Below are 23,672 nucleotides of genomic sequence, written 5' to 3' on the forward strand. Positions count from 1 at the left end.
CTTTGCTCTCTAAAATCAATAAACATACCCTTGGGTGAGGATTAAAACAAATAAGTAAAGTAAAAACTGAAGGCATGTTTAAAACATGCTTTATTCAAAAAAAAATTTAAGTCTGAGCGGACAAGCTAATCTGGACTGAGGATCCCACATACATACACACACACAGACACACCTTTATAAGATGTGCAGCCACAGAAAAACTTATAAAGCAAGATGCCCAGTAACACAACTCAGGATCCATTAAAAGGGCCTTAAAGACAATCAGTTGAAACCTACTCACTGCAAATGGGGAGACTGGAGCCTGAAAAGGGACAGAAGCTTGTCCAAGGTCACAGAGTTAAATGGAGGTGTCTGGACTCCAGGCACAGTGCTCCTTCCACTGTCTGTGCACTTAGCAAACAAGGCAAAGCAGAGCTCAGAGAGCCTGAGGCCCCAGGGGGTGTGACCCTCCACTTCAGTCGGGGAGTTTGGTCCAAAGGGAGGATTTTCCAGAAAGGAACAGGGAGCAGGGGGGGCAGGAAGTAGCTGCAACCTGTTCTTTCAGCACCTGGGAGCAGTCACAAAGTCTAGGTCCCAGGGGCCAAGTGTTGCTTTGTCCTCTGTGTCCCTTCAACTCTTATCTCTGTGTCTACTGAGTGGCAGAGGCCCAGGACCGGCACTTTCCAAACCTTGGAAATGGAAACCTGGGAGACAGGGAGAGGGATGGCCAAGCAACACCGCCCTCACCGCTTCGACCGACTTCTGGGCCACTCCCGAGAGAGCCAGGTGTAACTGACAACCGGGCCGGAGCAGCCAGCAGCCTCTCCCAACTCGAGAAGAGCACATGTGGGGTGTGGCTGCGGGTACCCGGTTTTGTTTTGTTTTTTTCTTCCCTGTGCTCCACCCTATGCATTCTTCTGAAGGTCATGCTCAGGGGTCTGACGCTCAATGAGACCTCGGGCTCCGGACCCTGGGCTCCAGGAAGTGCGGGTAAGCGTGAAGGGCGCGGAGGCGTACATGGTGAGGGGGCCTATGAGCACCCCCTGGGCGCCGGGCTTTCATTGTACCTCAGCCTGGTGAGTGGTAGGGCGAACCTTTGGAGGTCACTGAGTCCATGGTCGGTGGCTGGCTGGTTGTTTAGAGCGAGCCCGAAGAGGGGAGGGTGCCCCCCTCCCCCGCCAGCAGCTCCACCCATGGCCTCCCCGCCCCGCCCCAAGCGGCAGGAGATCGCGGGCGGGACGGGAAGGGTAGCGAGCGGACCGGCGGGCCAGGTGCAGCGCCCGCGTGTCTAGGGGCCGCTACGCCCAGGGGAGCTCCCGGGTCCACACGCCCTCTCAGCTGGACGCCCGTGACCCTCGGAACGCAGGTAACCGAGGGCGGGACTTCTCGCCCCTGCCGCGGCACGTACCCGTGTGCGCCCTCCCTGTTCTACGGGCACCCAACTCCGTGGCCTCCCCCAGGTTCCCTGGAGCGTGCCGGCCGCTCTGAGGGCGGGTCTTGGAAAGTTCGCCCCGGACGACTGCGCGGGGCTGCAGGGAAATGCAGCCCGTCTCCTGCTGCGTGGGGCTGGGGCCACGGTGGGGCGGCTGCCGCGGGTGCACAGGGTCTCCGCCGAAATCAGTTGAGTTTTACCTTCTCACTTTCCCATCGCTCACTCTTCTGAGCCTTTGATGCCCTCCCCGTGCTACCCGATCCCTACAAAAAAATTTAGGATGGGGACTTCGGAGTTGGTGATATTTTAGGGGATGTTTACATTTGTGCTTCCCGCCCCCTGGGGCCAAACACGAGCTAGGACACCGGGACTGAACGAGCGAGGGTGAGGTGGCAGGCAGGCCTGGAGCTCAGGGGGTCCGTCTGGGCGGTGTTGAAGTGGGTGCCCAGCCCAGGGGTGTCCTGGCTTCTGTCCTGTCTTGTGGCGGGCCACAGCCCTGGACGGGCATCCTTGGCTCCCCCAGCACTTTCCAGGCCCCAGAGACAGGAGCCCAGCAAGGGCGGAGACCCGGCGCTGGATAATCCTTGCTGATTTGAGGGGAATGGGCTTCCTCCAGCCTAGAGCGCAAGGAGGCTCAAGGTAGAGCTGGGGGTGAAAAGTGCCCCTTTCCGTGAAGAACCAGATTGAACAGGTCGGGGTAGGTCGGTGGGTCAGAGAAGAACTAACACAAAACACATCTCTGATTCATTTTACGCCTGCAAGAAACCAGCATCCTAAGCAGGTCTTGTTCCACTGGAGGGTGAGGAGGAAAGGGGCTCACGGAAGTGCCGCAGCTGGCTCACGGAAAGTGCGGGAGGTCGGCCTCAAACCAGTCTCTAGCGCCAGATGGTGGCTCCTGGGCATTTTTGCTGGACCCCCCAGCTCACAGCAGGGGTTCGTTTCTTCTCCCTCTCCCTTGAGGTTTCTCCCCTGGAAGGGGTAGGCTAGGAAAGGGGGCCTCCAAGAAGAAACAAAATCTAGTCAGGAAGCGCTCCTCCAGGAGTCTGCTCCTTGCTAAGCGCTCCAGGAGGGCAGGGCCCCGTTTCGTTTCCGGTGGTGGCCAGAGTACCTGGATCAGAGGTGCTCCACAAGAACTGAATGAATTGACCTGAAACTGCTGCAGTTCTTTCTCAGCTGGCGGCTCTCTGCCCTTGGTGAGAGAAAGAAAGGGCACCCTGAAAAGCTGGACCGGAAAGGGGCCGCCACCCCCACCTAAGGCCTTTGACATTCTTACCGACTGGAGGCAATGTGGCACTTTTCTAACCAGTGAGCACATCCACAGTCCGGTGTAGTTTTCCAGACAGACCGGCTTTTGCTTTCTCACATCCACTACTTGTCAGGCCAGGGGGCAGCAGGCTGAGGGGGACTGCATGCCCAGCTTGGCCTGCCCTGGCTTGGAGGCAGCAGAGGACCCTTGTCCCGCCTACACCCGAGTCTTATCCATCCCTCCAGAAAATCGTGCTGGGAAACAGCAATCTTTGTTGCCTCCTCCCTCTTGTTACCATGCCCCAGGGCAACCATGGACTGAGGGAAGAGAACTTGCTTTTCTGGGCCTTCATTTCCTCACCTGTAAAATAGGGACAACAGAACCTGCATGGTTTTCTGGGAGAGTGAGTGGCCCAAAGGGCTCTGTAAGTGTCACCTCCTCCTCAGGTCCCTCCGTGTCAGCCTGACCTGCCCAGGTGGGCTGTGGGTTCCTCTGGAGAGTGACCCTGCATCCTAGACCCCCTCAGGGAGCTGGCCTCATCCTGAGCCCACAGTAGATTCACAAGAAGTATTTATTGATCAAAAACAGTCTCTACAGGATGAGAAAATGCTAAAATTGGTAGAACAAGCGAGAGTTTTTCATCCCTCCTCCCCTTCCCCATGACAGGCTCCCATACAGAGAAAGTCAGGGCAGAGGGGTGTGAGAGCCCCTGGAGATGGCAATGGTCGTCGTCTTCCTGTTTACTCGAAGTCAGGGTCCCGTGGGCTGGCTACAGAGGAGGGCCCTGGAAGGTTTTCTGCGGCTGTACTCTGAAAACTGAGGCCCCGCCAGGAACCCATAACCCCCTAGACTCCTCGGCAGAGCCCAGTGGCTGCTTTGGCCCGAGGACACATCAGGACACCCAGCGTTGGTCAGTTCTGTTCCCTAGAGGAGGCCATTGTGAGTGGCACCAACATGCTCCCCACAGCTCCCCGCAGCTGTCCCTGCTGAGCTTCCCACTGCTGGTTCCTAGGTCTTAACTAGAGCTTTAGACTCAGAATTGCTCAGCTGGAATCAGCCTTAGAGGTTATATCCTACACCTCTCCCTCTCTTATTTTCCATAGTATGTATTGCCATGTAACATCCTGTACATTTCACTTTTTAAAAAATCTTGTTTATTGTCTGTAGTCCCTGCAAGAGCATCAGCTCTACAAGGGCAGGGCTTTTGTCCGTTTCATTCACTTCTCTAGCCCCAGGGACCCAAGCAGTGCCTGGTGTGTGTGGTGGGTGCCCGGTTCCACGTGCTGGGTGGACGGTGCATCAAGCCTCCCCATCCTCATTGTACAGAAGGGAGACTGAGGCCAGAGAGGAGGAGTGACCTGCTGGAAGCAGCACTGGGGCTTTTCTTGATTGGACTCCAACTAATTCAAAGCTGGGTCTCTGACCCCTGCGTGGGGTTGCAGGAGTGCCTCAAGGCAGCTACCTCGCCCAAAGGTGCTACTCCTAAGCTGAACAGACAGCCACCTACACAGGGCGGTTTGAGAGAGCCCGGGAGCAGCGCTCTGGGTCAGACCCTCCTTCTAAAAAGAACCCTCCCAACGCTGCCCTCCAAGAGTGGGCAGTCCCTCTGTTAGTGGTGAAAAATGCACCCTCTCCAAGCCTCCTCTCCAAGCCTCCTTTTAGAGTTCCCCAGGGCACTGGAGAACCCAGGGAGCCCAAAGCCAAGTCCCCACCATCCTGGGGAGGAGGGCGGAGCTTCAGATCATCTGGGCCAGAGACAGCAAACCTGTCTGAGAAGATGCAACCAGACATGTGGGCCAGGAGAAGTGAGGACATTATTCTCCCCCAGGGCCTGGGAAGGCGTGGGGCTGAGACCCCACTTAGGAATCTGATAAAGTGGTTTCCTTGGGGGCTGTAAGAGCTTGGATTTCTGAGACACTGTGTAGAGACACGTAGGATGGAGAAGCCCAAGTGTGGGATGTGGAGGCGGGAGTCCAAGAACTGTGTCTGGGTAGGAGCTGGCACTTTCTGTGGGATAGAAACACAGGAGACACATCCACACACGCACCGAGCAACTTCAGCCCCTCTTCCCGCTCATTCTTTCCACTGCCATTGTTTCAGCAAAGGAACACCATCTGCATTCTAAGGCGAAACTGTGGGGCCCTGTGGAGCTGATTGCAGGGGAAGAGACTGGTGGCAAGGAGACTTCCCAAGGATGCTGTTGCAGGAGGAGAGATGGCAGACGGGGTCCCTGGAGGCAGCTCTCCTCTTCCGCTCCCAGGACGTATAGACCCTGTCTTCTTCCCTGATTGCCTGGGCAGCTACATTATTAATGAGAGTAACAAACATCCAACAACTGGGAGCTGGGTGTTAGGCCCTGTTCTAAGGCCTTGACATGCGTTAGGTCATCCTTACAATTACTCTCTATGAGGTTGAAACTATATCAGCTCCATTTCACAGATGGGGAAACTGAACCTCAGAAAGATGGCATAACTTTGCCCAAGATGACACTTGTAGGGACAGGGGGCACCAGAATTAGCCCGAACAGTCTGCAGCCTTAGATTCCACACCATGCTACCTCAGTCAGCCAGGTAGGCCACGGCCATGGGACAGGAAGCCTGGAGGCCAGGGCGGTGGGCTCACCCCTCACAGGGGAAGCAGATCCCATGCAAGCTCACACCTTACATCCGTGGGAGCTGTGGTTCTCCCCAAGCCCTGCTGTTGACCCCCACATCCTTTTCCATTGCTGTTGTGGCTTGCCAAAGTAAGAATCGGGATGCACCTGAGACTTGGTTTTGGGGAAGAGACTCCAGAAGTTGGGACTTGAAGGGTTTGTAGGAGTTTATCAGCTTGTTGAAAAAGTTGCAGAGGAAGGGAACAGGGCAGGTGGAGAGAACAATAATGATTCTTAGCCTGAAGAAATGAATTTGTAATGGTGACTCCTCCTGTTCCTGAAGCCACTGTAGGTTCCCCCACAACCCCCACCGTCCTGGGTTTCCATCCCCTGAAGAGGGGGAGGCCTTGGCTTGAGACACAGCTCATGCATTCCGTCCCCTGACCTTCTCTTTATCGCCACCATCGCTGCAAGCCTGGTGGCTCTCCGCAGCAGTGGGTGGAAAAGTACAGCTGTTGTGACATGATGTGAGTCAGTCCTTCATAAATAATGGGGTTGCACTGTCAGCTTTGATGCCTGGCCCTGTGCCCTCGTGTCTGGCCCAAGGCTGATGTTGGCTCCTGGGGAAAAGGACAAGGGTGGCAGGATGGCGATGAGGAGCCAACAGGTGTGAGAGACACAGTCATTTTTGGCATCAGAGGAAAAAAGACGGTCTTCCCCAAAGCAGTGATCTGAGGCGCAGTTCCCACCTGTGCCCTGTTCTCTATCCAGGGTTTATCTCATAGGGTTGTGCTCACTTCTGGCTTTGACACCAGGCTGGGACCACCCCTAGCATGTTTTGGTGCAGACTTGAGTGACAACTTTTGCCTAAGCCTCAAACAGGCATTTTTTTAATCCTCACCTGGGGACATTTTTTTCATTGCTTTAGAGAGAGGAAAGGGGAGAGGATGGGAAAGAAAGAAATGTTGATGTGAGAGAGAAGCATCGATTGGTTGCCTTCCATCCACCCAAACTAGGGATTGTACTTGCCCAGACCAGGGATCGGGGATTGAACCCTCAACCCTTCAGTTATAAGACGACACTCCAACCAGCTGAGTCATACCCACCAGGGCTGAGACGGGCATCTGCCTGGACACACTGTGGCCCCCAAAGACATTCTTTCTCTGGTTGAGTGGGAGCCCCAGAGGCCCAGAGCTTAGCTGGCACAAGCCTCTAGGCTCCCCGGTCCCAAATCCAGACACTCAACCAGCTTGCCACCAGTTTGAGTTGGCTACTCTTTTCTTTTTAAATCCTCACCCAAGTATATGTATATTGATTTTAGAGAGAGAGGAAGGGAGGAGTGAGAGAAATATTGAAATGAGTGAGAAACATCAATTGGTTGCCTCCCGTACACGCCCAGATGGGGGATCAAACCCTGCAACCTAGGTATGTGCCCCGACGGGGATCAACCCTATAACCAGCCGAGCCACTGGGCCGGCGCTCACTGCACTCCTGGGAGTAAGGCCTGTGTGGCTGGTTGGGAGCCTTGGATTCTAATTCTGACGCTAACACACAGTTGACTTTGGCTCTGTCCCTTCCGGGGCCTCCGTTTTCTCATCTGTGAAAGAGGCAGCTTGGCTTGGATCAGGGACTAGTGCCCCGTTGGACTGGGTGGGCTTTGCCGTGGGGCCAGCCTGAGCACTGCAGGGCGCTGAGCAGCCTCCGGGCCTCTACTCCCCAGAGGGCAGCGGCACCACCTCTCCCTTCCGTCTTTGCAACCAAGACTGTCTCCAGACAATGCCGGATGTGCCTGGGGGCGAAGTTGCCTCTGGTGGGAACCCCCGGGTTACGAGATCTCCGAATTTCCTCCGGAGAATTACTCTCAGGACCCAGGACTCAGGTGTCTCTTTCCAGCCCTGTGTTGTGAATGTGGACTGTGTGTGACTGCGCATAGGGGTTCCCGGGGCTTAGAGGGCAGGATTGGAGAAAAGGGAAGGCCCTGGCTTGCCGGGCCTCTTGCTGAGAGCCAAGACCAAGCTCTTTTTGCTGTCCAGACCTTGGGTTACGTAAGAAGGTGGGGGGCAGGGGCAGAAGGCCTGTGGTCAACCCACGCACTAACATCAGCAGCCTTCCAGCCAGTGAGTAGTCAACTCTGTGTATTCAGAGGACTGGGCTTCCCCACCGTCTTCTCTCTCACTGCCCTAGCAGGGGAGGGAGAGGGCAGACCGTGGTGATGTTAGAGGCAAGGGCCCTTCACGCCTGCCCCCACCTGGCCCTGGTTGTATTTTGTTTATTCCTCCCAGAGGAAGTTACAAATTTAACTAAGTTGGCTGTTTATTATCTTTGTCCACGGAAGCCCCTTCTGACCCTATTGCTTAATGGAAGGGTGAAGATGTATCTTTTCCAGGCATGGGAGGGATTTGTCGATGAATCTTGGAAGTATTCAGTAAATCACTGTTCTCGGGACAACGGGCTGTGAGATTTGGAGTAGTATTAACCCCAAATGATTCATTTGGGTTATTAATTCTTACAGTCCCCATTGAAGCACTGTAGACTGCTCCAGACTGCGGGCTAGACCCTGGGGAAGGAACAGTGAGTTAGACATAGTCCCTGCCTGCAGAAACCTTCCACCTGGGAGGACACGATGTGAATCCGTAATGGCCATGTGCAAGGCTATGCAGAGGAGGGCCGGGTCAGCCCCACCCCGGGCGCGATGCAGGGAATTGGGGTGGGGGGTGCATGGATGGGGTTTGGTGAGGTGGCGGTAGCATATAGAGGTTTTCAGTACAAAGAAGCAGGTTTAAGTTTTGTTTTTGCCTTTTACTTTTATTGTGGTAAAATAGATATAACATAAAACATACGATTTTTTATAATTTTAAAGTATACACTTCATTGTTTTTAAATACAGTCACGTCATTGTACAGCCATCACTAGCACCCAACTGCGGAGCTCTTTCCACCCTACAAACCTGAACCTCTGAGCACCGACCCCACATGCCCTCCCCTCCCCCACCCCGCCCCCACCCCCCCAGCCCTGGTGACCAGCATTCTTCCTGTCTCTGTGAACCTGACTGCTCTCACTACCTCGTGTCAGTAGAATCATTCTACCTGTGACCTCAGTGTTGGGCTTCTTTCACTTAGCGTCATGCTTTAAGGTTCATCTGTGTTGTGGTGTGCATCAGAAGGTCCTTCCTTTTTAAGGCTGAATAGCATTCCATAGTACGGGTAGGCCACACTTTTTTTGCAAACTTTTAAAAATTGTATTATATTTTTCATTGTTTATGCTATTACTCTTGTTCCCACTTTTTTCTCTTTTCCCACCTCCAGCCAGCCCCACCCTCTCCCCTCCCTCAGTCAGTCCGCATGCCATTGTTCAGGAGTCATCCATAAATGTTCTTTGGTTAATCCCTTCACCATCCCTCATCCAGTCCCCCCCACCCCTCCATCTGTCGATGGACACTTGGGTTGCTTCCACCTTCTAGCTGTGTGAGTAGTGCTGCTATGAACACTTGTGTGCAGATACCTCTAGGAATCCCTGCTTTATTCCTTTGGGTATAAAGCTGGAAGTCTGAACACTGGGTCCTGTCTGTTTAATTTTGGAGAGAACCGCTGTACTGTTGAGGAAGAAGTGTTTGAACCGGACTTTAAGGATGAACCTGAGACCTCCAGGTATCTAAGTAGAGGAAGGGGAAGAGAGGAAAAAGGAGAAGGGCATTAAGATGAGAAGAGGGAAGGGGAGAAGGAGAGGGGAAGGCCCAGAATTGGTGTGAAGCAGGTGGCCCAGTGCTTGGGACTGAAGCAGCGGTGTGACTGGTGGTGAAGCCACGGCAGGGTAGAATATGAAGGGTCTGGACCAGGCTAGGGAATTTGGCCTCCACACTGGAGTCAGTGAGAAGCATTGAAGGGTTTTTTTTAATCAGGAAGTTATACATGCCATTTGCAACCTTAGGAGGACATAGCTGGGACTGATGTCACAGGTGGACTGGGAGGGAAAGAAGCTTAAGGCAAGAACCAAGTACGCAAAAACTGGGTAACAGTGAAGCCACATCACTGGGGTGGATGGAGGAACAGGTCTGTATGGTGGATGTGCCACACAAGGGCACCCAGGTTTCTAACAGGAGGAGCAGCTGGTTTGACAAAATGATGAGGCAGTAGCTGGGGCCCAGTTGATTTGGAGGGCCTCTGGAACCACCCAGGGAGATGAGGGTTTGAGGGGTATCTGTATAGAGCTAAATGCTGCAGTATAGGGAAAGAAGCTGGTCAAGGGCAAGGGTGAGGACTTCTGTTGGCCAGCAGAGGACCCTGTGGATCTGGAGGCCAGGACTCAGGGCAGCATCTGCTTAGAACAGATCAGTCCCTGCCTTGAGCATCTCAGGTCAGCCCATACCTTTTCATTGCCAAGTTCAAGGTTCAAAGCGGCAGGCTAGTCATGGGGGATGGAGAGGGAGAGAAACATGAGCCAGTGACTATAATTCATTTATTTACCCCATAAAGTTTAGAAAATGGAACTTGGACAGTACCTTTGCACAGTTAAATATTAAATCACAATTATGATAGGTGATACGCAAGAGAAATAGGGCATGTTATGAAGTGTGTCATGGGGACATGACTTAGTGTAGGCCAACGCTTCTCACCTCTACACTGTGGACATTTTGGGCCAGGTCGTTCTTTGCTGTGAGGTGTCCTGTGCATTATAGGATGTTTAGCAACATCCTGGCTTCTATCCACTAGGTGCTGGTAGCTACACACACCTCCATACCAACTGTGAAAACAAACAATGACTCCAGACATTGTCAAATGTCCCCTGGGGGCAAAGTCACTCTCAATTGAGATCCATTGGTCTAGGAGGTCAGGAAAGGTTTCTGGGGGAAATGCTGTTAACCTAAGTTTTAGAAGACAGATAAGCATTGAGATAAGCAGATGTGGAGAGTGGAGGGGAGTGTTCAGGGTAAAGTGTTCTGCATGCTAAGGATCTGAGATAAGAAAGAGTGTGAGGAAGACTATAGAGGAGAGGGTGGAGTCAATGAAGAGGCATCCAGTAGGTGAGCAGTGGAGGAGGCGGAAGAGTGAGCGGACTAGGGTCACTGAAAAAGGAACACAGGACGGGAGGCCTCCCAAGGGGGGAGGATGAAACGGGCTGGAAGCTGTTGAGTTACATTTTGATTGTGTTGGGCTGGAGATCCCTAGAGACACCCAGGCAGGGCCCTGGGCTGAGAAGCAAGGTCTGGCTAGAGATGTGGATTTGAGAGTCTCATGCGCATAGAAGGTGAACGAAGTCCTGGGGTGGAGGAGCCAGGAAGCAAGTGTGGACCAAGAGGAGAAGAGGGGAAGTCTAGAAGTGAGCTCCAGGAGAGCTCTGGAGAGTGAGGACAAGCCTGCAGAGACTGGAGGCCCAGAGAAGGAGCAGAGGAACCCAGGTCATGTGGTGCCCAGGACGAGTGTCCAAGGAAGAGGGCCTGGCCCTGGGACATCACATGGTGCTGTGATGTCTCGGAAGCTCTGGCTCCTCAAGTAAGATGAGGACTGGGAAGCAGCCATTGGACTTAGACAAGTAAACGCCATGAGGGAGGGCAGATGGAGGTAGCTGAGGAATAGGGCGGCAAGAGGGAAGCTGGATGCCAGAAAGGGAAGTGGGTCCAGGAGGGTTTTGTTTTTTCAATCTTGCATGTCTCCCTCCCTCCCCCACCACACACACCTTTTCTGTTTTTCCTTAGGAAAGAAATGTGCGTGGTTCAGAATTCAAAAACAATGAAGATTTCAGTGTGAAAAGTCTTTATCCCTATTTCCCTTGGCCTCCCAATCCTACCTTCTCTTCAGAGGCAGCTTCACCAGATTCTCCCAGAGACACTTCATGCATGAATCAGTAAACGTGTGTAGAGTCTTGCCCCTCTAATGGTTGCACGCTCCATGGAGTCTTCTGCTCCTGCTTCCTTCTTTTCCCAGTTAGCTATCATGTGAAGCTTCCAGATCGGTGTATAGCATCTTCATTCTTGTTTGCAACTATATACCATTCCACTACTACATGGATGTCATATAATTTAACTCATCTCCTGTTTTTTGGACATCACAAACAACGTCTCATTGAATTACCTGTGCTTTAGTTATTTTGCAATACAGATAGTTGCATGTGGAATAAGGTCCCGGGAGTGGAATCGATGGGTCAGGACTATGTGAATTTGTATTTTGAAAGACATCAGCAAGTTGCTGTCCAGAGAATTGCTAAGACTGTGTACTCCTTCTTGCCATGTATGGGGATGCTCATTTTTCCACACCCTCTGACATACAGTGTTACCAAACTTACTGAAATTTGCCAATCTGGAAGACAAAAAAAATTTCCAGATATAGTTTTCATTTGCATTTTTCTTGCCGTGAATCAGGTTGAACATGTTTTTGTAGACAAGATCCATTTCTACTTCCTTTTCTATGAGCTATCTGTGCATATGTTTTCTGTCATTTTCTGTCAGGCTATTGACCTTTATTTATTGAAAGGCAACTGATCTTTATTCTTTTGTTTAGAATATAAATTATAAGTGGTTTCCCCCAGTTTATAAAGGAGTTTTTTGCCGTTGCTACTTTTTTTTTTTAAAGAATTGTGAATGCTAGTGGGAAAGGTTCTCTAAGTCCCCGCAGAAGCACTGCGGTGCATTCCAGACACGGAAGGCAGGGAAACACCTCTGCTGTTGTAACAGGCAGGAGCAAGGGAAGAGGGTGCCCAGGCCCAGGGGTTGGTGGTCACAGGTTGGGGGAGTGAAGACTGAGAGTTAAATTCGTCCAGGAGCAGGGTTATGTTAAGGAGGTATTGGAGAATGCAGGGGGCAGGAAAATTGCTCTATTGGCAGGAGACTGATTGGATTAATGAACCCTCAGACCTGAGCCGGTTGAGGGGAAGTGAGGGAGTGGGTGTTAGGTGTTTGCTTTGCTTCTGTCTGTCTGTCTGACACCCTCTAATCGCAGAGCCAAACTAACAGCCAAAGTTGTTTACATGCCCCTGTGATCCAGAGTCTGTTCTCCGAACCACCTCCTTATCTCACTCTCACACACCAAGCGGTGTTTCCCCTGCCCTAAACCAACCCAAGGCAACTAGGGACAGCTCCTGTGCCCCCAGTGCCTGGAATTACTCACATGAGTCAGTCCTGAGCTGTTTGACCTGCCTAACCTGTCTTTCCCATGGAAACCCAGTAAAGGCTCTGGTCTAGGCCTTCCCATCCCTCCTGCTTCTGCCTCTTAACTAAAACCCAGTGCCCCCCACTTCCACCTTGTGGCCCCGTGTGGTGTGGTGCATTCCCTTCTGTTGGGAAACATACGTAAATAATAAGTTCTTTCAATGCGGTTAGCCTCTCCAGGTGTCACTCCATCAATTCTAAGAACTAAAATCCTGCAGGTACCACTGAGACATAGGCGACTCTTAACAGGCACAGAGTATGAGGGGCAGTAAACCTCAGGTCTCAGCAAAGCTCCTGAACTCTCACGGTGTGAGTGGTTGAATAAGCAGCTCTTGGGGCAGGCTTCCTGGAGGAGGTGGGCTGGGAACAAAGCAAGGCCTCAGGAGGGAATACAGGACCACAGAGACTAGAAGGCACAGGGGAGTGTGTTGGTAAGGGTGGTCAGTGATCAGAACAGAATCTTTTTGGAGGGCAGCGGAGAATATGCCTAGTCTAATAATGTTGGCCTAGATTCGGGGCCTATGTACTGTAAGTCAATAAATCCACCAAAAGTTCACAAATGCATGTACACAATTGGCAATGACTCATGCTACCTTGTGATTTTTATTGTTGCCTGGAGAGTTATTTATCTTCCTGAGAGTGGAATTTGGGGGAAAATAATCTCACACTCAGCAAGTGCTTACCCATTTCTTATGATCTCTGACTTGGGCCCGGTGCTGTGGGTCTCACAGGTTTGTGGCAGGAAAGACACCAGGCAGCAGTCCACCAGTACAGCCCCAGGGGCCAGTGCAGAGGGGCAAGGGGGGCCAGCTGGGCTGTGGTTGGCAGAGAAGACTTCTTGAAAGGAGAAGAACTGAAGCAGACGGTGGGACTGGAAAAGATGGTGAGGGGGAGGGAAGGGGAGAAAAGGGGAAATGCGGTTGTGTGAGGAGGCCCCTTGTTTCAGGCATTATTCCACTGGCCAGGTGTCCCCGAGAGAGAGAGAGATCGGGCATCAGGCCGGAGGATGGTGATGGTCCCCCTGGGGCAGCTCATGAACCTCGCAGATGGAGAGGGAATGGCGGTGGAGCGCCTGTGGGCGCTGTCACAGCGGGGATCTCGGCTGGCCAGCACGGGAGCCCCAGAGTGGAGGGACCCTGGCTCCAGATGGGAGAGGATGGACTCAGTGACCTTGCTTCTCTCTGAGGGACTGGGAGGCTTTGAAAACTTCCACTGAGGTGTCGTTGCCTCCAGGGGTGAAGGACCCCTCTGTTGCCCCCAGGGCCAGGAACAAGTTTTTCTTCAGATCAGGACTCAATGGTGCTTCTCTCAGGGGGTGCTTCTCTGGAAAGGGGGGAGCAGCAGCTGTGAGGAGGCTGCCAAAAGGGGAGGAAGTCCGTTTCTGAACTGTAGGACCTCAAGAGTTTATTTCTTGAGTGTTTTTGGTACACATGCTCTCTAGAACCTGACCAATGGTTTTTTAAAAAATGTAAGTGATTTTAAAATAAGGAAATTGTGTGAAGGAAGAGGAAAATTTGGCTTACCCACGGGGCTGAGGGGAGGAGGTAGAAGGAGGGAGTGGCTGGCTCTATGGCCTCCGCCCTCCTTCCTGGTCTGGGTGGGTTCAGACCTCGCCATCCTCCCAGGGACAGTTCCTCCAAGTCCCACAGGTGCTCTTTGAATGGAATGTTGCTTTTCAAGACTGGGGGCTCCAGGACTTACCCTGGGCCCAGCTGTCATGTGATCCCGAGCTAGCTGCCGATGTCTCTGGCCTGGGCCTGGTTTCACACCTGGCTTCTCTCCTGGAAGCCTAAGTTTCGTCTTTTAGGTGGTGCCTTTTAGGTCTCTCTGAGCGATTGGGTCATTGCTTGTCATCCTCAAGATTTCCTTCAGGGCCTGGAGAGAACAGGAGTCTGAGGACATTAATTCCAGGGGTTAAGCTTGTGCAGGTGCTGCAGGCAGAGCCTCTGGCTGGGCCTCTGCCCAGCCTGCCTGGGTGTGCTGCCAACACCCCTCCTTATTAGAAAGCCTCAGGTTTGACTTTCAAAAGGAAAGCCCCTCTCCTGAGAAAGTGGGCCTTTATTCCACTAAAGACAGCCCTGCTCAGGCTCCATTTGTTGTGGTCCCAGTGTGCTACTGGAGCAGGGAGGGTGGGGCTGACCACAATTGTTTCTGGGGGGTTAAACAATTGTGGCTCTGGGTGAGCCAAAGGGTTCCGCACAGCTGGTCATGCACAGCCGTGCCTTCAGCGCTGTTTATGAGTGCCTGTGGGTGCGGGGCAGGTACTGCCACCTCCATTTTCTCATGTTGGGATGGGGAAACTGAGGCACAGGAAGGCCGTGCAGCTTGCGCGCTCCCTTGGGCCTCTCAGGGACTGCTCAGTCAGACTCGAACCGGGTCTTTGGACTCCCGGCCCAGTGCTCTCCTCCCACAAACTGTGTGTGATGTGCCCTAACACAGCTGGGTTCTGTGCCCCTCCTCTTCCCCCTTCTGTTCTGATTTATTGCCCAAAGTGTCAGCGGCCACCAGTTAGTGTGGAAATGAATTCACTTTGCTCAGGGAGGAAGGTCTGGGCCTCTGTATGAAAAATAGATGAAAAGAGCTTCCTCTAATAATTTCAGGGAATCGTCATGGCATCGCCTTTCTGCCCAAAGTACCAGTATGTTCCCGAGGCCCTTCCTTGAAGGCCCAAAGAAATGAATCTGTAATGGTGAAATCTGCAGCTTCGGGGTGTGGGGGTGCTCCCTGAGTCACACTGCTGAGGTGACTACTTTCCCACCTCCCGATACAGATGCCAAGCCCAATGGGACGTTCCTGAGCCAAGAAACAGAGACCTAAGTTCAAGCACGTTTCCACGTTCACGGAGCTTCCAAACACAGTGCTCTGTCATCACAGGGACACCTGTTAGGAAGGGGTGTTTTAAGCAGGCAAATGTTTTCTTTTTCTTTTTTTCCTTCTCATATAGAGGCTTGGCTTTCCCTCCCTGGGGAAAAGTGAATCATTTTCCACAATAGCCAGTGCCCACTGGGGCTTTGCGGGGCCGAAAGGTGGGACCAAGACAGCTTTAGCCAGAATCCTCACCCCCATCCATGCTACTGCCTCTGGGGCCAGCCCTCTTGGGTTCTGGGTGGACCCCAGGGCAGTGGGGGCGAGGCCAGCCTGGAACCCCAGGCCCATGGATTCCCCCCATGGGAAGGGTTACTGTTTCCATCTTCCCAAGCTCTGGCTGCATGTTCTTGGGGCTGATTCCAAAGGACCCATTATTCCAATTCTTCCTGGGTTTTTGAATAATGTATTTGCCTCAGCCCTTTAAAAAAGCCTGTGCTTAATAATGCTAGAATAATGACCCTGTGCCACATTTCGGCCACTGAGGCTCTTAATCCACCGCTGCATTCAAATGTGAAATGTGTCTCTTGTGACATTAGGTTAGCAGGAAAAATAGCATCCTAGCGAGGAGGAAGGGTCATCATTTTGTGGTCTACCTTGTGGCCGGTGGCAGTTTTGAGGAGGGTCCTTCCTCTTGACATCGTAGAGGCAGGTGCCCTGTTGAACACCTGCTGTGCCCCCAGCCCTCCATGGACTCTTCTTGTTAATGCTCAAAACAGACCAGAGAGGTAGTCACTCCGGGGATTATAAACGTGCTCACCCAGATGCATCTTGTGAAAATTCAGTGGAGTATAAAATGCCCATACAAGGCTTGGAATAGACTAAGTGTGCAATAAATGGGATTTCAAATAAACACTGTTGTCCCCAGTTTGCAGTGGAGGAAAGTGAGGCCTCCACTGGAGAGACTTCAGGACTCAGGGCCCGGTTCCCCTCCCTCCAGGGCCCAGACTCACAATCCCCGATGGGAATGGCTGTGTGATGGAGAGGCTCCACCTGTCCAAGCTCCTCACTGGCTGTGGGGCCATTGGCTAGTCAACCTTGTTCCCACCCGGGCCTTATGTCCTCTGAAGTGTCCTCTACTCTGAAAGTTTGGGCATATGCTGGTCCCCTACCTGGTCCACGTGACCTTCTTCCTTCTGCCCTGACCATTTCCCCCTCACCTGTGGGTGTGTTTTTTGGATAATAATTATGTGAACTGGCTCACCCAGCAGTGTGATTAGTTATCAATCCTCTTAGTCATGCTGGGGGGGGAAGTTCGGGGTTAATGATTGCCAATGAGAGCTTCTGAGGAATGTCAGTCCTCTGAAGAGGGAGGTGGCCCTGAACACCCTGCCCTGGAGGAGAGATCCCGCCACGAGGCACGGTGTCCTGGCTGGTTCCCTGTGCCCCTCCCATCTCTTGTCTCTCCGAGTTCAAGTTCAGCACCAGTAAGCCTGACTGCTCACCTACTGATAGCCCACTTCCCTACTCTGGGCCTTTGCTCTAAAAGTCTTCTCCCTGGGGGCACCTTTCCCTCTTCTCTGCCAAAGCAAGTCCTCCCCACCTTTTGGGATCCACCTCAAGCGCTGTCTCCTCCGGAAGCCTTCCCTGACTGCCCCAACATCCTTGCTGTGTTCCTTCTCTGAACTTCAAGCTATTGGGCAAGGTTTTGAGCATTCCCTAGTATGTAAGGCATTCTGATTGGTCCCCGGGACCCACAATGAGCGAGGTGCCAGCCCATGAGGGGGATAGATGTGCTCCAGGGGCACATATGCAGTGTGACGAGTGGCAGGGGTACCGTAGGAAATCCTGGTAACCCAGGGGCAGAGGGAGGTGAGGGGCACTGAAGGCGGATGTGGAGTCTCGGGTGTACATGGAAGGGTAAGTGGAATTTTCCAGGCAGATGAAGAATGAGGGGCAGGGCATCTGGAAGCAGAGGGGGTCAAATGAGGATTCAGGCGGGGGTGTGTCGGGCTCAAGGCACCTGTGAAACACCCAAGGGGGCCCATCCAGAAGGCAGGTGGTCTCAAAGAGAGGTCTGTCTCTGTTGATACCTCCCAGTTTTATAACTAACTGTGTCGACTCCTCAGAAAGATGGGATTCTCCTTGAGCGCAGCCATGGTTTCTTATATTGCTCGCCAAGGACCTGAGCATGGAGCAGGAGGGGACATGGAACCAAATCTAAAACCCACCGCCTTCGGCACCCGTCACTACTAGACTCCCATTCTGCACACTGCCCCCGACCTCTGCCCCTGGCATGCAGTGACTTTTCACCTCCCTGCTGGTTCAGGTCCCTAGCTCCTGTACTTCTGTATGCCTTGGGCCCTGAGTGCCTCATCTGCCGAGTGGGTTCTAGGCCGTGTGAGGGTACACAGTCACAGGAGTTCAGGGCAGCTGTTCCAGAACCAGGCCTTGTGTGGGAATCACCATTAGTGCTTGATGACTAGGCTGCGCCTGGGGATCCTGATTCAGAAAGCCTTGGATGGGCTACCCGGCTTGGTCTGTTTGCAGCAAGACTCCCGGAGTAATATGGATGCGTGGTTGGGTTTGGGACTTACTGCTGGAGAGCTTTTCCAGGCCCATCTCTACCCCTCACTTCACCTTCCTCCCAGGGGTCAGCACCCCAGACTCCACTTGGACATTTTCTGGGTGGAAAGCACCCCTTCCTCACTGGGAGACAGGCCTCTGTGGCTGCCATCTGGGGGTCTTGGTTCTGTCCTCAAGGACTGCTTGGCCTCTTCCAGGTTTCCAGACCTGCTTCCCCAGGGTGTGGGAAGGTATCTGCTGCCCCATCTTCACTGGGTCTCCCTCCGTTTCCTCCTTCTGCAGCTCTGGGCTCTCACAGGCTGACAGCTTTATCTCAGATTTGACATTCCTGATCACATTAAAAGCTTGGGGGGGGGTGCGGGGATGGTGGAGATAAGATCATGCCTAGCCCAGCAGCCTGCCATTTCCCTGCTGGGGGAGGGGAACTCTAACAGTCAGAGTCTGCATTCACCTTTCATCAACCTGGCAGGGACTTCACCCTTTCCCCTCCTGTGGGGAGGGACCTTCCTGAAGGCCTGCAAACCAGCACTGAATAGGCTCCCTGAGTTCTCAGGGCTCAGCTGCAGACCAGCTCTGAGTAGGGTCTGCGCTCATGTCGGCCTAGACTCCCAGCGGTCTCAACTCTGGCTATGACTTACAGCTCCCTGGGCTCTTCCTCCCTCCCTGACCTTTGGAGAGCCTAACTTACCCGGTCCGCCCGGCCGGCAGTGAGCTTGGGGATCGAGTATGTGTTAAAGCTCCCCAGTGGTGGTTCTAAAGTGCATCAGAGATAAGGACCTGGGCCAGATGCCTAGCGCCCACCTGTCCAGCTCCAACAATGTGTAGAAATAGTTACACTGCAGTCAAATAACCTGGACCATCTTACTCTGTATATCACCTAGTCCTAGAGTAAATCTTCATATTTTATCAAAAAGGTATTTAAAAACTTAAGTCAGTAAAACCAATTATTTAATAATTTTTAAATACAAAAATGTCCAAGAGTTTTAGAATATCAAGTAACCATACATTTATTAAAATAGATGCTGTAATTCTGGTGTCTATTAGATGAACAAAAATGAAGTATTCAAAACATTGAAATCTACACACTTGAAAAACACAAGTCATGAAAAACTGAAGATGAAATTTTAGTTCATCCCTTTTGAAGCAGAATCTTAAATTCAAAGAATATCGGCAGTATCATCATGTCACAAGTACGTTTTTTCCTATTAATTTTCTAGAAAAAGCTTTTCCTGTCTCTGCACTAGCAGGGGAATGGTGAGAAGGGAAATTTGTGAGATATCTTTGAATGTTTTCTGCTGACAAGGCCGTTTGGCCTTTTTTTTTCTTTTTAATCAGGGACTGTGGTCTTTTATTTATCAGGAGCCACGGTTTTAATTTCTAAAGCATTTCCAGTTTGGCCTTAAGTTCTTTAGTTTTATCTTATTCAGACAGAGATTCTGAGGCAGTGTTTCTTGTATCAGTTTTTAAACTATGTTGATATTTCATATTTTAGGGAAGTCTATGAATAGAGAAATAATTATTCATGCAACAGACTTTTGCATTGGCTGCTGCCACATCGGAGAACTCTGGACATATTTCACATTTCAGGGGTATTTTTTATTTTGACATTGTGATTGTCTCCTTTTAAAAATACACACAAAGATTGAGAGATTCGTATAATGAACTTCCATGCCTGGCCTCCACAGTCGTCACCCTGCGGCCAGTCTTTCTCACATGCGCCCCTACCCACCAGCCCTCCTCCCGAGCAGATGCTGTTGGAGCAGGTCCGAGACCTCATGTCATTTCTTTTCTAACTACCTCAGTGCACTTCTCTACATGAAAGAGCCCTCTAAAAAACATAGCTGTAGTGCCATTATCGCACTTTAAGAACTGATCGTTCGTTTCTCATTATTATGAAGTAGCCAGTGTTCAGGTTTCCATAACTGTCTGGTACATTCATTTTTAATCACTGGTTTGAGATTTCAGATCGTAAAAATTCTGACATAAAAATTTTGAGCCAAGCACAAGATACCATTTTGGCACTGAAGTGCAGGATTCATGAATACAGCATGGCTACCACTGGGTGGAAGGTTCTAGAGAAATGGGCAAGACCCTGCCTCTAGGGTTCAGAGTGTGGCGGGTGGCAGAAGTCTTTCGGTTGCTCAGCAAATATGCACCCCTCCAGCAGTAACAGTGCGCCCAGTCCTGGGCTGAGCACCTCGGACACATCAGCAAATCGGACAGACTCAGCCAGTCTTGACTCTCGGGAGCCAGAGCACTGGTATTTCACTGTGAAGTTTGCAGATGGGCTGATATAGACCCTTGCAGGTGACACTTGACTTGAATGGGTAGGATTTCATCAAGAAGAGAAAGTGGAGGAAGAGGTGTCTCGCCCAAGTAAACAGCAAGTGCAAAAGCATGCAGGTGTGAAGGCCCCCTGTGTGTTCAAGGACAGAGACCCGTGATAGTGTGGGGAGTATATGGCAGGGCTGGTGGGAGGTGAGGCTGGGGCTGGGTGGGCTGTGGAAGGCTTGAGGATGTGCTAAGGAGCGGAGCCTTCTGGGACCTTCTGGAGGGGACCTGACCATTTGTTGTAGGAGCATAAAGTGTCCCTGAGTCAGGAGAGCAGGGTCTTGTAGGAACTCCAAGGGGCTGGGATTTCTAAGCCCTTCCTCGAGCCCAGGAGGCCCGAGGGGGCAGGCCTCTGTCTGCCCCTGTGTCCATGCATCTCCACGGCTAGTGTGGTCCTGGCACACAGAGAGTGCTCAGTATGTCTATTCACTGATTGATGACCTTCAGGGCTCCCAGTGCAGGGTACTCCTGCCCACCTCTGCCTTCACCGTGGTTATGACAGAGGCAGGAGTAAGTACCCTTAGGGCTTTGGCTTGTGGAGGGTGCTGGTCCTTGCGCTATTTGCCTCCGGGACCTGGGACCCAGTTACCCTGAATGGAGGACTACAAGGCCATTGTTGCCCCTGGGCCAGCAGACAGGGCAAAGGCAAACAAGTTTCTCGTGTAGGTGTGTAAAGAAATGCCACTAATTGCAATGAATGTGCAAATATTTGCAGTACAAACTTGCCAGGGTTGGCTCACACAGCTACTTTCCGTAAGAATGGCCAAAGGTTAGAGGACGCCTTCATTATTGTTGCTTTGCTAAATGATAATAATAATAACAACAGCATGCTCATTATGGACAAACTAGTGTTATAGAAAAGTAGAGAGAAGAAAGTAAAGCCAATCCCTAGAGCTAACCATTACCGTCTAGAGAGAGCCACCGCACACCCTTTGGGGAACATCTTTCCAAACACTTTTCTGTTCATAAATACAAGCTGTTAAATGTAACACAGTTTTATATAGATGGTGTGCACGATTTATGCTGTTCCATAACCTGCTCGTTTCCTTTAACAACATGTCATGACACCATTTCCTGTTGGTAACTGCAGATCTGTAACATTTTTAATAGCCGCACAGTACAGTTTTGCATGGGTGTACCATAACTTAACCAGCCAGCTCGCTATTGCCAGAAACATGGATGGGTTCCAATTCTTCTCTACAACGTACTAAAAGAATATTGTGTAGCCTCTTTGAAATGTGCACAAATTGCCTAGCAGTGAATATCTAGAATCTCTGGGATAGCTGGAACAAAGAAAAGGTTCAGGTCACTCACTGAATCCAAAAGCCAAACTGGAAGGTCGCCATGGCAACCCTGCCCGGCAGCACGTGGAGTGCCCATTAGTCACAGTTCCAGCCAGGGAGGTGGGTCAGAGCCAAAGGGGAGCAGTCTGTTTTCCTGCAGCCCGGCGAACCCAAGGCAGAGGGAACCTGAGGGAGCAGGAATGCAGAATTCAGATGGTTCCAGTGCCGGAGTGATAATAGCCTCGGTTATTGAGTGCTTGTTATCTGATAGATCCCACCGTTTTTTCAATCTCACTAGAGCCATCGATCCTTTCATTATCCACATTTAACTGATAAGGACATTCAAGTTTAAGAGATCAGGAAATCTGCCAGAGGCACGCAGTGAATGATGGAGCCAGGGTTTGAAATTGCCCAGCATCCACTCAGAACTCTCCTCCCCTCTCCTGTCACCACCCCTGACATCCCCAACCCTAACTCCCCTGGCCTCTGACCCTCCACACCCTCCACCACGCCCGAGCTGAAATGCCCACAGCTCCCAGAATTAGCCTGACCTCCATGCCTTGGCTCACGCTGCCCCTCAGCTTAAATGCTCTGTCCTCCATGGCTGCTGGGCTCCTGTTTACTCTTCGAGACTCAGCTGAAGTTTCATTTCTTCAAGAAGTCTCTCCCGACTCTCTAGTGTGATGGCCCTCCTCTGTGTTCCCCCGGAGCATCTGGTTCTAACTACGCATCGTATGTCCTTTTTGTCGATTATTTGTGCCAATCTCCTGCCTCTTTCTCCTGCCCCGTATCCTGCCATGGCCTTGGACACGTAGCAGGCACTCAGTAAACGTGTGCTGTGATCAGTAAGTGTCAGAGCATATTCACGTCCACTTTCCATTTTCGCTCCCAGCCCTAGAGGCAGTGGGAGATCATGAGCGCCCTGCTCCCCAGCAGCCACTCCCAGCTTCACTGTCCCATAGCACCTGCCCCCACCTCGTCCTCCTCAGGAATAGCTCACACCTTTCTCTCACAATTTCTGATCTTTCCTTTTCAGCAAAACTGAGGTAATGGGCGAATCTTCTGTATCACCTACCTGCCCCTACCCCACCTTGGTCAGTGTTGCCCCATTGCTCCATGAACCTGGCTTGTTCTCATCTCCGGGCTGGAGCCCGGTTGGCCCAGAGTCCGTGATTGCCAGCCTCCCACTGTGTCTGGAGGTGCTCAGGGAAAGGAGAGAGCAGGGGGTGGAATGGAGAGGGCTCCTTTGGGGAGGGCTGTGTCTGAAAGGCAGCTAGAGAGTGGACAGTGAGAAGAAGTACAAGGCTCGTGGCCAGGCCTGAAGCCCTGGCCGGAGTGGGGAGATTCCCCGGAGTTTGGGGGAGGGGGTTGGGAGCGGCTGTTCCTCCTGCCTGGCTAACTCTGGGTGGCCCACAGTGGTAGAGGGGCTGACAGTGCCTGCTGGTCCCCCCCACCTGCCTTCCCAGCCCCGCCCAGGGTGGGTCTGCTGTGAGAACCACTCCCATTTTCCCCCCGTGGTGGGGCTAGGCTGGTCACCCTGGGTGTGGACTCCTGTCAGAGGGCAAGGCCAGTGCAGCCTGCAGAGCCAACTCTCTCTGGAGCACACCTGCCGAGGGCATGCCTCTCTGAGACAGCAGGGCCGGTTTCCAGGGTGGGGCAGTAGGGGCAGGAACAGGCCTTTGTGAAGGAACCCTGCCCTCATTCACTGACTGGTAGAGATGAAGCAGAGTCCGCCATTGCCCACCACTCAGAGTCGGCCCAGTGACTCCTGGCCTGGAAGCTGGTAGTGCTTCTGAACCTTTCTAGCTCACACTAGAAAGCTATGGTCCTACCCTGGCCGGTGTGGCTCAGTGGATTGAGCACTGACCTGCAAACCAAAGCACCACCAGTTTGATTCCCAGTCAGGGAACATGCCTGGGTTGCAGGCCAGGTCCCCAGTAGGAGGTGCGAGAGCAGCAACCACACATTGGTGTTTCCCTTCCCCCTCTCTAAAAATAAGTAAACAATTTCTTTAAAAAAGAAATAGAAAGCCATGTCTATGGCCCTGTCACCAGTGACACAAGCATACGTGTTCATGTACGCACTTGGGCCCGTACATGCACACACAAAATTTTACCTATAGTTTTATTAACCTCAGTTACAAACCCCCTCCTAGAAGCTGTTGCAGCTAATGGTCCCCTCTCCCGAGGGTGTTATTTATAGTAGTAGGACTGGCACTACTCCTGGGAGCAGTAGAAACACTACTGGCATTTGTTTAGAATTTGTAGTAATAAGGA

The 23,672-nt window shown here is 52.0% G+C and overlaps 1 protein-coding gene across 2 annotated transcripts in view; it reads left to right on the forward strand.

The window, feature by feature from the left end:
* Positions 1 to 841: 841 nt before the first annotated feature.
* PAQR5 (progestin and adipoQ receptor family member 5) overlaps positions 842 to 23,672 on the forward strand; it is a 66,999-nt gene continuing 44,168 nt past the window's right edge. Inside the window, exon 1 of one of the 2 annotated variants that reach the window (XM_037054239.1) lies at positions 842 to 969. The gene's annotated coding sequence lies outside the window, so the exon portion shown is untranslated. Of the gene's footprint in view, positions 970 to 1,188; positions 1,346 to 23,672 lie in introns of those variants that run through there. The other variant, XM_037054237.1, reaches the window with a different exon arrangement.

The sequence above is a fragment of the Sturnira hondurensis genome, unplaced genomic scaffold (assembly GCF_014824575.4).
Source record: "Sturnira hondurensis isolate 20B ecotype Veracruz unplaced genomic scaffold, ASM1482457v3 Scaffold0008196, whole genome shotgun sequence".
Taxonomy (NCBI): domain Eukaryota; kingdom Metazoa; phylum Chordata; class Mammalia; order Chiroptera; family Phyllostomidae; genus Sturnira; species Sturnira hondurensis.